Raw genomic sequence first — 15,586 nt, forward strand, 5'->3', positions numbered from 1 at the left:
CCCTCTCCCTCTGCCTGTCATCCCTCTCCCGCTCCCTGTCATCCCTCTCCCCTCTGCCTGTCATCCCTCTCCCTCTGCCTGTCATCCCTCTCCCTCTGCCTGTCATCCCTCTCCCTCTGCCTGTCATCCCTCTGCCTGTCATCCCTCTGCCTGTCATCCCTCTGCCTTTCATCCCTCTGCCTGTCATCCCTCTCCCTCTGCCTTTCATCCCACTGGCTTTCATCCCACTGCCTTTCATTCCCTCTCCCTCTGCCTGTCATCCCTCTCCTTCCATCCCTCCCCACTGCCTTTCATCCCTCTCCCTCTGCCTTTCATCCCTCTCCCTCTGCCTGTCATCCCTCTCCCTCTGCCTGTCATCCCTCTCCTCTGCCTGTCATCCCTCTCCCTCTGCCTGTCATCCCTCTCCCTCTGCCTGTCATCCCTCTCCCTCTGCCTGTCATCCCTCCCCCTGCCTGTCATCCCTCTGCCTTTCATCCCTCTCCCTCTGCCTGTCATCCCTCTGCCTTTCATCCCTCTCCCTCTGCCTGTCACCCCTCTGCCTGTCACCCCTCTGCCTGTCACCCCTCCTGCCTGTCACCCCTCTGCCTGTCACGTCACCCTCTGCCTGTCACCCCTCTGCCTGTCGCCCTCTGCCTGTCACCCCTCTGCCTGTCACCGCCTCCTGCTGTCACCCCTCTGCCTGTCACCCCTCTGCCTGTCACCCTCTGCCTGTCACGCCTCTCTGCCTGTCACCCCTCTCCTTTCACCCCTCTCCCTTTCATCCCTCTCCCTTTCATCCCTCTCCCTTTCATCCCTCTCCCTGTCATCCCTCTCCCTCTGCTTGTCATCTCCCTCTCCGCCTGTCTTCCCCTCCGTCTTTCTCCTCTCCTCTGCCTTTCATCCCTCTCCCTCTGCCCCTTTCATCCTCTCCTCTGCCTTTCATCCCTCTCCCTCTGCCTGTCATCCCTCTCCCTCTGCCTGTCATCCCTCTGCCTGTCATCCTCTCCCTCTGCCTTTCATCCCTCTCTCCTCTGCCTTTCGTCCCTCTCCTCTGCCTTTCATCCCTCTCCCTCTGCCTTTCATCCCTCTCCCGCTGCCTGTCATCCCTCTGCCTATACACCCTCTCCTCTGCCCTTGTCACCCTGCCTGTCATCCCTCTCCTCTACCTTTCGTCCCTGCCTATATCCCTCTCCCTCTGCCTTTCATCCCACTGCCCTGTCATCCCTCTCCCTCTGCCTTTCATCGCACTGCCTGTCATCCCTCTCCCTCTGCCTGTCATCCCTCTCCCTCTGCCTGTCATCCCTCTCCCGCAAGAACTGGTCCCAAACCCGACTGCAGCCCTCTCAGTGTTACTTTAGGCTTATGTGACGCAGCTCACTTTGCAGCCCCAACCCCAGCTATTTATCCAGCCTAGTCAGGAACAAAATGCACAAAAATATCCTAAGAAATAGGTAAAAATAACAGATTCTCACCTGGCTCATTTATATTAGGCTGACATTCAATTGTTTGGACATGATTTGAAAGGCACACACCTATCTACAGTATATAAGGTCCCACAGTGGACAGTGCATGTCAGAGCAAAAAGCAAAACATGAGGTTGAAAGAAATTATCTTAGAGCACAGAGACAGGATTGTGTCGAGGCACCAGATCTGGAGAAGGATACCAAAAAATGTCTGCAGCATTGAAGGTCCCCAAGAACACAGTGGCCTCCATCATTCTGCAGCATTGAAGAGTCCCCAAGAACACAGTGGTCTCCATCATTCTGCAGCATTGAAGGTCCCCAAGAACACAGTGGCCTCCATCATTCTGCAGCATTGAAGGTCCCCAAGAACACAGTGGCCTCCATCATTCTGCAGCATTGAAGGTCCCCAAGAACACAGTGGCCTCCATCATTCTGCAGCATTGAAGGTCCCCAAGAACACAGTGGTCTCCATCATTCTGCAACATTGAAGGTCCCCAAGAACACAGTGGTCTCCATCATTCTGCAGCATTGAAGGTCCCCAAGAACACAGTGGCCTCCATCATTCTGCAACATTGAAGGTCCCCAAGAACACAGTGGTCTCCATCATTCTGCAGCATTGAAGGTCCCCAAGAACACAGTGGTCTCCATCATTCTGCAGCATTGAAGGTCCCTAAGAACACAGTGGCCTCCATCATTCTGCAGCATTGAAGGTCCCCAAAGAACACAGTGGTCTCCATCATTCTGCAGCATTGAAGGTCCCCAAGAACACAGTGGTCTCCATCATTCTGCAGCATTGAAGGTCCCCAAGAACACAGTGGCCTCCATCATTCTGCAACATTGAAGGTCCCAAGAACACAGTGGCCTCCATCATTCTGCAGCATTGAAGGTCCCCAAGAACACAGTGGCCTCCATCATTCTGCAGCATTGAAGGTCCCTAAGAACACAGTGGCCTCCATCATTCTGCCTTTTTGCCTACTTGTCCCCAACGCTCTAACCGCTAGGCTACCTGCGGCCATTTAATGGGCCTGCTTCTCCACCCATATAACCTAGTCTACAGGCCATTTAATGGGCCTGCTTCTCCACCCATATAACCTAGTCTGCAGGCCATTTAATGGGCCTGCTTCTCCACCGTATAACCTAGTCTACAGGCCATTTAATGGGCCTGCTTCTCCACCCGTATAACCTAGTCTACAGGCCATTTAATGGGCCTGCTTCTCCACCCCGTATAACCTAGTCTACAGGCCATTTAATGGGCCTGCTTCTCCACCCGTATAACCTAGTCTACAGGCCATTTAATGGGCCTGCTTCTCCACCCGTATAACCTAGTCTACAGGCCATTTAATGGGCCTGCTTCTCCACCCGTATAACCTAGTCTACAGGCCATTTAATGGGCCTGCTTCTCCACCCGTATAACCTAGTCTACAGGCCATTTAATGGGCCTGCTGCTCCACCCGTATAACCTAGTCTACAGGCCATTTAATGGGCCTGCTTCTCCACCCGTATAACCTAGTCTACAGGCCATTTAATGGGCCTGCTTCTCCACCCGTATAACCTAGTCTACAGGCCATTTAATGGGCCTGCTTCTCCACCCGTATAACCTAGTCTACAGGCCATTTAATGGGCCTGCTTCTCCACCCGTATAACCTAGTCTACAGGCCATTTAATGGGCCTGCTTCTCCACCCGTATAACCTAGTCTACAGGCCATTTAATGGGCCTGCTTCTCCACCCGTATAACCTAGTCTACAGGCCATTTAATGGGCCTGCTTCTCCACCCGTATAACCTAGTCTACAGGCCATTTAATGGGCCTGCTTCTCCACCCGTATAACCTAGTCTACAGGCCATTTAATGGGCCTGCTTCTCCACCCGTATAACCTAGTCTACAGGCCATTTAATGGGCCTGCTTCTCCACCCGTATAACCTAGTCTACAGGCCATTTAATGGGCCTGCTTCTCCACCCGTATAACCTAGTCTACAGGCCATTTAATGGGCCTGCTTCTCCACCCGTATAACCTAGTCTACAGGCCATTTAATGGGCCTGCTTCTCCACCCGTATAACCTAGTCTACAGGCCATTTAATGGGCCTGCTTCTCCACCCGTATAACCTAGTCTACAGGCCATTTAATGGGCCTGCTTCTCCACCCGTATAACCTAGTCTACAGGCCATTTAATGGGCCTGCTTCTCCACCCGTATAACCTAGTCTACAGGCCATTTAATGGGCCTGCTTCTCCACCCGTATAACCTAGTCTACAGGCCATTTAATGGGCCTGCTTCTCCACCCGTATAACCTAGTCTACAGGCCATTTAATGGGCCTGCTTCTCCACCACGTATAACCTAGTCTACAGGCCATTTAATGGGCCTGCTTCTCCACCCGTATAACCTAGTCTACAGGCCATTTAATGGGCCTGCTTCTCCACCCGTATAACCTAGTCTACAGGCCATTTAATGGGCCTGCTTCTCCACCCGTATAACCTAGTCTACAGGCCATTTAATGGGCCTGCTTCTCCACCCGTATAACCTAGTCTACAGGCCATTTAATGGGCCTGCTTCTCCACCCGTATAACCTAGTCTACAGGCCATTTAATGGGCCTGCTTCTCCACCCGTATAACCTAGTCTACAGGCCATTTAATGGGCCTGCTTCTCCACCCGTATAACCTAGTCTACAGGCCATTTAATGGGCCTGCTTCTCCACCCGTATAACCTAGTCTACAGGCCATTTAATGGGCCTGCTTCTCCACCCGTATAACCTAGTCTACAGGCCATTTAATGGGCCTGCTTCTCCACCCGTATAACCTAGTCTACAGGCCATTTAATGGGCCTGCTTCTCACCCGTATAACCTAGTCTACAGGCCATTTAATGGGCCTGCTTCTCCACCCGTATAACCTAGTCTACAGGCCATTTAATGGGCCTGCTTCTCCACCCGTATAACCTAGTCTACAGGCCATTTAATGGGCCTGCTTCTCCACCCGTATAACCTAGTCTACAGGCCATTTAATGGGCCTGCTTCTCCACCCGTATAACCTAGTCTACAGGCCATTTAATGGGCCTGCTTCTCCACCCGTATAACCTAGTCTACAGGCCATTTAATGGGCCTGCTTCTCCACCCGTATAACCTAGTCTACAGGCCATTTAATGGGCCTGCTTCTCCACCCGTATAACCTAGTCTACAGGCCATTTAATGGGCCTGCTTCTCCACCCGTATAACCTAGTCTACAGGCCATTTAATGGGCCTGCTTCTCCACCCGTATAACCTAGTCTACAGGCCATTTAATGGGCCTGCTTCTCCACCCGTATAACCTAGTCTACAGGCCATTTAATGGGCCTGCTTCTCCACCCGTATAACCTAGTCTACAGGCCATTTAATGGGCCTGCTTCTCCACCCGTATAACCTAGTCTACAGGCCATTTAATGGGCCTGCTTCTCCACCCGTATAACCTAGTCTACAGGCCATTTAATGGGCCTGCTTCTCCACCCGTATAACCTAGTCTACAGGCCATTTAATGGGCCTGCTTCTCCACCCGTATAACCTAGTCTACAGGCCATTTAATGGGCCTGCTTCTCCACCCGTATAACCTAGTCTACAGGCCATTTAATGGGCCTGCTTCTCCACCCGTATAACCTAGTCTACAGGCCATTTAATGGGCCTGCTTCTCCACCCGTATAACCTAGTCTACAGGCCATTTAATGGGCCTGCTTCTCCACCCGTATAACCTAGTCTACAGGCCATTTAATGGGCCTGCTTCTCCACCCGTATAACCTAGTCTACAGGCCATTTAATGGGCCTGCTTCTCCACCCGTATAACCTAGTCTACAGGCCATTTAATGGGCCTGCTTCTCCACCCGTATAACCTAGTCTACAGGCCATTTAATGGGCCTGCTTCTCCACCCGTATAACCTAGTCTACAGGCCATTTAATGGGCCTGCTTCTCCACCCGTATAACCTAGTCTACAGGCCATTTAATGGGCCTGCTTCTCCACCCGTATAACCTAGTCTACAGGCCATTTAATGGGCCTGCTTCTCCACCCGTATAACCTAGTCTACAGGCCATTTAATGGGCCTGCTTCTCCACCCGTATAACCTAGTCTACAGGCCATTTAATGGGCCTGCTTCTCCACCCGTATAACCTAGTCTACAGGCCATTTAATGGGCCTGCTTCTCCACCCGTATAACCTAGTCTACAGGCCATTTAATGGGCCTGCTTCTCCACCCGTATAACCTAGTCTGCAGGCCATTTAATGGGCCTGCTTCTCCACCCGTATAACCTAGTCTACAGGCCATTGTAATGGGCCTGCTTCTCCACCCGTATAACCTAGTCTACAGGCCATGTAATGGGCCTGCTTCTCCACCAGTATAACCTAGTCTACAGGCCATTGTAATGGGCCTGCTTCTCCACCCGTATAACCTAGTCTACAGGCCATTTAATGGGCCTGCTTCTCCACCCGTATAACCTAGTCTACAGGCCATTTAATGGGCCTGCTTCTCCACCCGTATAACCTAGTCTACAGGCCATTTAATGGGCCTGCTTCTCCACCCGTATAACCTAGTCTACAGGCCATTTAATGGGCCTGCTTCTCCACCGTATAACCCAGTCTACAGGCCATTTAATGGGCCTGCGTCTCCACCCGTATAACCTAGTCTACAGGCCATTTAATGGGCCTGCTTCTCCACCAGTATAACCTAGTCTACAGGCCATTTAATGGACCTGCTTCTCCACCCGTATAACCTAGTCTACAGGCCATTTAATGGGCCTGCTTCTCACCCGTATAACCTAGTCTACAGGCCATTTAATGGGCCTGCTTCTCCACCCGTATAACCTAGTCTACAGGCCATTTAATGGGCCTGCTTCTCCACCCGTATAACCTAGTCTACCGGCCATTTAATGGGCCTGCTTCTCCACCCGTATAACCTAGTCTACAGGCCATTTAATGGGCCTGCTTCTCCACCCATATAACCTAGTCTACAGGCCATTTAATGGGCCTGCTTCTCCACCCATATAACCTAGTCTACAGGCCATTTAATGGGCCTGCTTCTCCACCCATATAACCTAGTCTACAGGCCATTTAATGGGCCTGCTTCTCCACCCGTATAACCTAGTCTACAGGCCATTTAATGGGCCTGCTTCTCCACCCAGTATAACCTAGTCTACAGGCCATTTAATGGGCCTGCTTCTCCACCCGTATAACCTAGTCTACAGGCCATTTAATGGGCCTTCTTCTCCACCCGTATAACCTAGTCTACAGGCTATTGAAATGCGACCACACATAGGCGCACTTGATCTGGCCCAACAGAGACGGAAGGAAGCCTACTCAATGTAAATCAGCAAGAATTAGGATTAATTAAATAATTTGTGAATATTGTGACTGAAGTGCTATTAATACAATGAGAATAAGCTACAAAGCGGAAATGATTTGAAAACCAACTTTGATAGGAGGGGACAATTTGCAGACCGACACAAATATTTTATCAATATTTCCAGTCAATGTCAGAGACTAGATTAGCCAATAATATTTAGGAAGTACATTTCCATGGAAAGACAACTACTTCTCTACCCATATGCCTGCAGGCTCCAGCATACAGCCTTTGAGACATTTGATCTGACACGCCCAACACGAGAGGAGCGATAGACTACTGAAGCTTTACTTCCCTATTAGACTTTGTGAATAGTGTAACTGACTGTTGTATAATTATCATGCTGTGTGTCTCAGACTGTTGTATAATTATCATGCTGTGTCTCTCAGACTGTTGTATAATTATCATGGTGTGTGTCTCATACTGTTGTATAATTATCATGCTGTGTGTCTCATGAGACTGTTGTATAATTATCATGCTGTGTGTCTCATAGACTGTTGTATAATTATCATGCTGTGTCTCTGACTGTTGTATAATTATCATGCTGTGTGTCTCAGACTGTTGTATAATTATCATGCTGTGTGTCTCCTGACTGTTGTATAATTATCATGCTGTGTGTCTCTACGACTGCTGCTATACATTATCATGCTGTGTGTCTCTGACTGTTGTATAATTATCATGCTGTGTGTCTCTGACTGTTGTATAATTATCATGCTGTGTGTCTCTGACTGTTGTATAATTATCATGCTGTGTGTCTCATAGACTGTTGTATAATTATCATGCTGTGTGTCTCATAGACTGTTGTATAATTATCATGCTGTGTGTCTCTGACTGTTGTATAATTATCATGCTGTGACTTGTAATCCCTTCAAGACTGTTGTAGTAATTATCATGCTGTGTGTCTCTGACTGTTGTATAATTATCATGCTGTGTGTCTCTTGACTGTTGTATAATTATCATGCTGTGTGTCTCAGACTGTTGTGTAATTATCATGCTGTGTCTCATATACTGTTGTATAATTATCATGTTGTGTGTCTCTGACTGTTGTATAATTATCATGTTGTGTGTCTCTGACTGTTGTATAATTATCATGCTGTGTGTCTCAGACTGTTGTATAATTATCATGATGTGTGTCTCATAGACTGTTGTATAATTATCATGCTGTGTGTCTCTGACTGTTGTATAATTATCATGCTGTGTGTCTCAGACTGTTGTATAATTATCATGCTGTGTGTCTCTGACTGTTGTATAATTATCATGCTGTGTGTCTCAGACTGTTGTATAATTATCATGCTGTGTGTCTCTGACTGTTGTATAATTATCATGCTGTGTGTCTCATAGACTGTTGTATAATTATCATGCTGTGTGTCTCTGACTGTTGTATAATTATCATGCTGTGTGTCTCAGACTGTTGTATAATTATCATGCTGTGTGTCTCAGACTGTTGTGTAATTATCATGCTGTGTCTCATATACTGTTGTATAATTATCATGTTGTGTGTCTCTGACTGTTGTATAATTATCATGCTGTGTGTCTCTGACTGTTGTATAATTATCATGCTGTGTGTCTCATAGACTGTTGTATAATTATCATGCTGTGTGTCTCTGACTGTTGTATAATTATCATGCTGTGTGTCTCTAGACTGTTGTATAATTATCATGCTGTGTGTCTCAGACTGTTGTATAATTATCATGCTGTGTGTCTCATAGACTGTTGTATAATTATCATGCTGTGTGTCTCATAGACTGTTGTATAATTATCATGCTGTATTGTCTCTGACTGTTGTATAATTATCATGCTGTGTGTCTCATAGACTGTTGTATAATTATCATGCTGTGTGTCTCATAGACTGTTGTATAATTATCATGCTGTGTGTCTCATAGACTGTTGTATAATTATCATGCTGTGTGTCTCTGACTGTTGTATAATTATCATGCTGTTTGTCTCATAGACTGTTGTATAATTATCATGCTGTGTGTCTCATAGACTGTTGTATAATTATCATGCTGTGTGTCTCATAGACTGTTTGTATAATTATCATGCTGTGTGTCTCTGACTGTTGTATAATTATCATGCTGTGTGTCTCTGACTGTTGTATAATTATCATGCTGTGTGTCTCATAGACTGTTGTATAATTATCATGCTGTGTGTCTCATAGACTGTTGTATAATTATCATGCTGTGTGTCTCTGACTGTTGTATAGTATCATGCTGTGTGTCTCTGACTGTTGTATAATTATCATGCTGTGTGTCTCATAGACTGTTGTATAATTATCATGCTGTGTGTCTCTGACTGTTGTATAATTATCAGACTGCTGTATAATTATCATGCTGTGTGTCTCTGACTGATGTATAATTATCATGCTGTGTGTCTCAGACTGTTGTATAATTATCATGCTGTGTGTCTCAGACTGTTGTATAATTATCATGCTGTGTGTCTCATAGACTGTTGTATAATTATCATGCTGTGTGTCTCTGACTGTTGTATAATTATCATGCTGTGTGTCTCTGACTGTTGTATAATTATCATGCTGTGTGTCTCTCTGACTGTTGTATAATTATCATGCTGTCTCATAGACTGTTGTATAATTATCATGCTGTGTGTCTCAGACTATTGTATAATTATCATGCTGTGTGTCCCTGACTATTGTATAATTATCATGCTGTGTCTCTGACTGTTGTATAATTATCATGCTGTGTGTCTCATAGACTGTTGCATAATTATCATGCTGTGTCTCTGACTGTTGTATAATTATCATGCCGTGTCTCACCATAGGTTACAATTCACTCGCTGTGTGTCTTGTGACTGTTGTATAATTATCATGCTGTGTCTCAGACTGTTGTATAATTACTGTGTGTCTCATACTGTTGTTTAATTATCATGCTGTGTCTCTGACTGTTGTATAATTAATATGCTGTGGTTCATAGACTGTTGTGTAATTATCATGCTGTGTCTCATAGACTGCTGTGCAAAACTATCAGTTGTGTGCCCCATAGGGGTCAGATGATCTCTGCCGAGGACCGTGAGTTCATTAAGAAGTTTGAAGTAGCTCATTCTGAGGAGAAGTTTGAGACTAACTTCACCAACGAAGGACAGCAGGTACAACACACACAATAAACCAGCTAGCTGTTACTGCACAGCTGCATTTTACTGTAGCTTCAGATGAGGTGTTCTCCATGACTAGGGTTGGGCATTATCCAGATTTTCATACAGTCATATCTTTTATCGTCAAGTTGTGAATGATGTTTGCTACGACAAACAGTACCTGTAATGGAGAATTACATCTGTAGCTGTATGCATATCCTCCAAGATGGCTTTTTCACATTAGCCGGTCTTCATTTAATGCATGACGTTTTCACAAGTATTCCTTGTGTGCTGTCTTCATGTGTACCTGACCCATCCTACCGATCCTCGACTTCGGCGACGTCATTTACAAAATAGCCTCCAACACTCTACTCAGCGAACTGGATGCAGTCTATCACAGTGCCCTCCGTTTTGTCACCAAAGCCCCATATACCACACACCACTGCGACCTGTATGATCTCGTCGGCTGGCCCTCCAGGTCATCTTCAAGTCTTTGCTAGGTAAAGCCCCGCCTTATCTCAGCTCGCTGGTTACCATGGCAACGCCCACCCGTAGCACGTGCTCCAGCAGGTATATTTACATTTACATTTAAGTCATTTACAGACGCTCTTATCCAGAGCGACTTACAAATTGGTGCATTCACCTTTATGACATCCAGTGGAAATACCACTTTAATAACAGGTGCATCTAAATTTTTGAAGGGGGGGAGAGAAGGATTACTTATCCTATCCTAGGCTCCTAGCAGTGGGTTTCAGGTGGCTCCCGAAGTAGATTGACCCGCTGTCCTGGCTGTGAGGGAGTTGTTCCACCATTGTGGAGCCAGAGCAGCGAACAGTTTTGACTGGGCTGAGCGGGAACTGTACTTCCTCAGTGGTAGGGAGGCGAGCAGGCCAGAGGTGGCCGAACGCAGTGCCCTTGTTTGGGTGTGTAGGGCCTGGATCAGAGCCTGGAGGTACTGAGGAGGTGCCGTTCCCCTCACAGCCCGCAGGCAAGCACCATGGTCTTGTAGGCGGATGCGAGCTTCAACTGAGCCAGTGGAGAGAGCGGAGGAGCGGGGTGACGGGAGAGAACTTGGGAAGGTTGAACACCAGACGGGCTGCGGCGTTCTGGATGAGTTGTAGGGTTTAATGGCACAGGCAGGGAGCCCAGCCAACAGCGAGTTGCAGTAATCCAGACGGGAGATGACAAGTGCCTGGATTAGGACCTGCGCCGCTTCCTGTGTGAGGCAGGGTCGTACTCTGCGGATGTTGTAGAGCATGAACCTACAGGAACGGGCCACCGCCTTGATGTTAGTTGAGAACGACAGGGTGTTGTCCAGGATCACGCCAAGGTTCTTAGCGCTCTGGGAGGAGGACACAATGGAGTTGTCAACCGTGATGGCGAGATCATGGAACGGGCAGTCCTTCCCCCGGGAGGAAGAGCAGCTCCGTCTTGCCGAGGTTCAGCTTGAGGTGGTGATCCGTCATCCACACTGATATGTCTGCCAGACATGCAGAGATGCGATTCGCCACCTGGTCATCAGAAGGGGGAAAGAGAAGATTAATTGTGTGTCGTCTGCATAGCAATGATAGGAGAGACCATGTGAGGTTATGACAGAGCCAAGTGACTTGGTGTATAGCGAGAATAGGAGAGGGCCTAGAACAGAGCCCTGGGGGACACCAGTGGTGAGAGCGCGTGGTGAGGAGACAGATTCTCGCCACGCCACCTGGTAGGAGCGACCTGTCAGGTAGGACGCAATCCAGCGTGGGCCGCGCCGGAGATGCCCAACTCGGAGAGGGTGGAGAGGAGGATCTGATGGTTCACAGTATCGAAGGCAGCCGATAGGTCTAGAAGGATGAGAGCAGAGGAGAGAGAGTTAGCTTTAGCGGTGCGGAGCGCCTCCGTGATGCAGAGAAGAGCAGTCTCAGTTGAATGACTAGTCTTGAAACCTGACTGATTTGGACCAAGAAGGTCATTCTGAGAGAAGATAGCGGGAGAGCTGGCCAAGGACGGCACGTTCAAGAGTTTTGGAGAGAAAAGAAAGAAGGGATACTGGTCTGTAGTTGTTGACATCTGAGGGATCGAGTGTAGGTTTTTTCAGAAGGGGTGCAACTCTCGCTCTCTTGAGGACGGAAGGGACGTAGCCAGCGGTCAGGGATGAGTTGATGAGCGAGGTGAGGTAAGGGAGAAGGTCTCCGGAAATGGTCTGGAGAAGAGAGGAGGGGATAGGGTCGAGCGGGCAGGTTGTTGGGCGGCCGGCCGTCACAAGACCGCGAGATTTCATCTGGAGAGAGAGGGGAGAAAGAGGTCAGAGCACAGGGTAGGGCAGTGTGAGCAGAACCAGCGGTGTCGTTTGACTTAGCAAGCGAGGGATCGGATGTCGTCGACCTTCTTTTCAAAAATGGTTGACGAAGTCATCTGCAGAGAGGGGGGAGGATTCAGGAGGGAGGAGAAGGTGGCAAAGAGCTTCCTAGGTTAGAGGCAGATGCTTGGAATTTGTCAACTGTGATGGCGAGATCATGGAACGGGAGGAAGAGCAGCTCCGTCTTCACTGGTCATCCCCAAAGCCAACTCCTCTTGACCGCCTTTCCTTCCAGTTCTCTGCTGCCAATGACTGGAATGGTTGCAAAAATCACTGAAGCTGGAGACTCATATCTCCCTCACTAACTTTAAGCATCAGCTGTCAGAGCAGCTTACAGATCACTGCACCTGTACACAGCCCATCTGTAAACAGCCCATCCAACTACCTCATCCCCATATTGTTTTTATTTACTTTTTTGCTCTTTTGCACACGGGTGTCTCTACTTGCACATCATCATCTGCTCATCTATCACTCCAGTGTTAATCTGCTCAATTGTAATTACTTCGCTACTATGGCCTATTTATTGCCTCACCTCAAGCCATTTTCACACACTGTACATATATTTTTCTATTGTGTTATTGAATGTACGTTTGTTTAAGTGTAACTCTGTGTCGTTTTGTCGCACTGCTATGCTTTATCTTGACCAGGTCGCAGTTGGAAATGACTGGCTTGCCTGGTTAAATAAAGGTGAAATAAATAGCATATTTAAAACCCAGCTTCTTCTTATATAATGTGTGTATAGTGTGTCTGTGGTGGTTTTTGTTTCAGTGAATTCAGAAATTATTCAGAGCCATCAACTTTTTCCCACGTTTTTGTTACGTTATGTCCTCATTCTAAAATGGATAAAATTCATGTTTTTCCTCATTAATCTACACACCCCATAATGACAAAGCAGAAACAGGTTTCTAGACATTTTTGCAGATGTATTATAATAAAAGCACACCAGAAGTATCAGACCCTTTGCTATGACACTCAAAATTGTGCTCAGGTGCATCCTGTTTCCATTAATCATCATTTAGATGTTTCTACGGCCATATTTCATGAACATGTCTAGACAATAGGGACCCATCCACTTAGCTAGATGTGGCTGGGGGTGATTACGGCATTTCCTTCACATGACCCATCAATTTAGAGTGTGTCAGGTAAGCTTTGTCTAATAATTATAATTGACACGTTCTGCTACTATGCAAGCAACCATTTCACTGTACTGTTGTCACCTTCACAGGACACAGGTGTTGTTTTATTTGATACAGTGTGTGTTTACCAGAGACGGTAATGTTGTGTGTTTACCAGAGACGGTAATGTTGTGTGTTTACCAGAGACGGTAATGTTGTGTGTTTACCAGAGACGGTAATGTTGTGTGTTTACCAGAGACGGTAATGTTGTGTGTTTACCAGAGACGGTAATGTTTGTGTGTTTACCAGAGACGGTAATGTGTGTTTACCAGAGACGGTAATGTGTGTTTACCAGAGACGGTAATGTGTGTTTACCAGAGACGGTAATGTGTGTTTACCAGAGGCGGTAATGTTGTGTGTGTTTACCAGAGACGGTAATGTTGTGTGTTTACCAGAGACGGTAATGTTGTGTGTTTACCAGAGACGGTAATGTTGTGTGTTTACCAGAGACGGTCATGTTGTGTGTTTACCAGAGACGGTCATGTTGTGTGTTTACCAGAGACGGTCATGTTGTGTGTTTACCAGAGACGGTCATGTTGTGTGTTTACCAGAGACGGTCATGTTGTGTGTTTACCAGAGACGGTCATGTTGTGTGTTTACCAGAGACGGTCATGTTGTGTGTTTACCAGAGACGGTCATGTTGTGTGTTTACCAGAGACGGTCATGTTGTGTGTTTACCAGAGACGGTCATGTTGTGTGTTTACCAGAGACGGTAATGTTGTGTGTTTACCAGAGACGGTAATGTTGTGTGTTTACCAGAGACGGTAATGTTGTGTGTTTACCAGAGACGGTAATGTTGTGTGTGTTTACCAGAGACGGTAATGTTGTGTGTTTACCAGAGACGGTAATGTTGTGTGTTTACCAGAGACGGTAATGTTGTGTGTTTACCAGAAGACGGTAATGTTGTGTGTTTACCAGAGACGGTAATGTTGTGTGTTTACCAGAGACGGTAATGTTGTGTGTTTACCAGAGACGGTAATGTTGTGTGTTTACCAGAGACGGTAATGTTGTGTGTTTACCAGAGACGGTAATGTTGTGTGTTTACCAGAGACGGTAATGTTGTGTGTTTACCAGAGACGGTAATGTTGTGTGTTTACCAGAGACGGTAATGTTGTGTGTTTACCAGAGACGGTAATGTTGTGTGTTTACCAGAGACGGTAATGTTGTGTGTTTACCAGAGACGGTAATGTTGTGTGTTTACCAGAGACGGTAATGTTGTGTGTTTACCAGAGACTGTAATGTTGTGTGTTTACCAGAGACGGTAATGTGTGTTTACCAGAGACGGTAATGTGTGTTTACCAGAGACGGTAATGTGTGTTTACCAGAGACGGTCATGTTGTGTGTTTACCAGAGACGGTCATGTTGTGTGTTTACCAGAGACGGTCATGTTGTGTGTTTACCAGAGACGGTCATGTTGTGTGTTTACCAGAGACGGTAATGTTGTGTGTTTACCAGAGACGGTAATGTTGTGTGTTTACCAGAGACGGTCATGTTGTGTGTTTACCAGAGACGGTCATGTTGTGTGTTTACCAGAGACGGTCATGCTGTGTGTTTACCAGAGACGGTCATGTTGTGTGTTTACCAGAGACGGTCATGTTGTGTGTTTACCAGAGACGGTCATGTTGTGTGTTTGCCAGAGACTGTCATGTTGTGTGTTTACCAGAGACTGTCATGTTGTGTGTTTACCAGAGACTGTAATGTTGTGTGTTTACCAGAGACTGTAATGTTGTGTGTTTACCAGAGACGGTAATGTTGTGTTTACCAGAGGCGCATGCAGGGCTACAGAGACGGTAATGTTGTGTGTTTACCGAGACGGTAATGTTGTGTGTTTACCAGAGACGGTAATGTTGTGTGTTTACCAGAGACGGTAATGTTGTGTGTTTACCAGAGACGGTAATGTTGTTGTGTTTACCAGAGACGGTAATGTTGTGTGTTTACCAGAGACGGTAATGTTGTGTGTTTACCAGAGACGGTAATGTTGTGTGTGTTGTACCAGAGACGGTAATGTTGTGTGTTTACCAGAGACGGTAATGTTGTGTGTTTTACCAGAGACGGTAATGTTGTGTGTTTACCAGAGACGGTAATGTTGTGTGTTTACCAGAGACGGTAATGTTGTGTGTTTACCAGAGACGGTAATGTTGTGTGTTTACTAGAGACGGTAATGTTGTGTGTTTACCAGAGACGGTAATGT

The 15,586-nt window shown here is 46.8% G+C and overlaps 1 long non-coding RNA gene across 3 annotated transcripts; it reads left to right on the forward strand.

Moving 5' to 3' along the window:
• The first annotated feature begins 1,718 nt into the window (after nucleotides 1-1,718).
• Nucleotides 1,719-2,425, forward strand: LOC127922781 (uncharacterized). 3 transcript variants are annotated; one of them, XR_008112352.1, is made up of 4 exons: nucleotides 1,719-1,888; nucleotides 1,933-1,976; nucleotides 2,021-2,108; nucleotides 2,198-2,266. It is a non-coding gene; the product is annotated as an uncharacterized LOC127922781 (long non-coding RNA). The 3 variants fall into 3 exon arrangements; XR_008112351.1 differs by lacking the exons at nucleotides 1,933-1,976; nucleotides 2,198-2,266 and adding an exon at nucleotides 2,329-2,425; XR_008112350.1 differs by lacking the exon at nucleotides 1,933-1,976.
• The last annotated feature ends 13,161 nt before the right edge of the window (nucleotides 2,426-15,586 follow it).

The sequence above is a fragment of the Oncorhynchus keta genome, unplaced genomic scaffold (genome assembly GCF_023373465.1).
Source record: "Oncorhynchus keta strain PuntledgeMale-10-30-2019 unplaced genomic scaffold, Oket_V2 Un_contig_27078_pilon_pilon, whole genome shotgun sequence".
Taxonomy (NCBI): domain Eukaryota; kingdom Metazoa; phylum Chordata; class Actinopteri; order Salmoniformes; family Salmonidae; genus Oncorhynchus; species Oncorhynchus keta.